The sequence below is a fragment of the Lipotes vexillifer genome, unplaced genomic scaffold (genome assembly GCF_000442215.2).
Source record: "Lipotes vexillifer unplaced genomic scaffold, Lipotes_vexillifer_v1.1 scaffold680, whole genome shotgun sequence".
In the NCBI taxonomy this organism is placed as follows: domain Eukaryota; kingdom Metazoa; phylum Chordata; class Mammalia; order Artiodactyla; family Lipotidae; genus Lipotes; species Lipotes vexillifer.
The window spans coordinates 695,699-696,278 of record NW_006780838.1 but is presented as its reverse complement, the minus strand read 5'-3'; positions in this window follow the sequence as shown (position 1 = coordinate 696,278).

Here is a 580-nt window from a genome sequence, read left to right as displayed (position 1 = left end):
CCACACGACACGCAACTTTAACCTTCCGGTTCCTCGCCTCCGTCAACCGTCACCCCGTCAGCCACCACCAGCCGCCTTCCCGCCGCCGAAAAAACGCGGAAGCCGTGCTCTGCGCATGCGCGGCCCCGCCGCGCGCCCCCGTCGGCGCAGGCGCAGAGGCCGCCACCTGGGGGCTCGGCGCCGTGTCGTCGTCACTTCTGTGGACAAAGAGGGAAAGACACGCACCCCTTTTCCCTGGCACGGAAACATGAACGCGCCTCCCCTTGCGTTCTCATACTGTTGGGTACACGGCACAGGGATGGCTCTTCCTCTTTGGAGTTTTGCCCAGAGAGGGACAAGCCTGCTCAGGCAACCTTCGCCCCAGCTTCATCAGGAAGTTAGGCCAGAGCTGGTCGCCCAACCCCGTTCCCACACTCCGAAGTCACTTCTTAGGTCTAGACGTCAGTTTGTGAGATGCTGGTGGCACCCCAGAGTGTGCCTAGAATAGGATGACTCAAAGGCCACAGGCCTGGGGCTTCCCTGGCGGTGCAGTGGTTGAGAGTCCGCCTGCCGATGCAGGGGACACGGGTTCGTGCCCCGG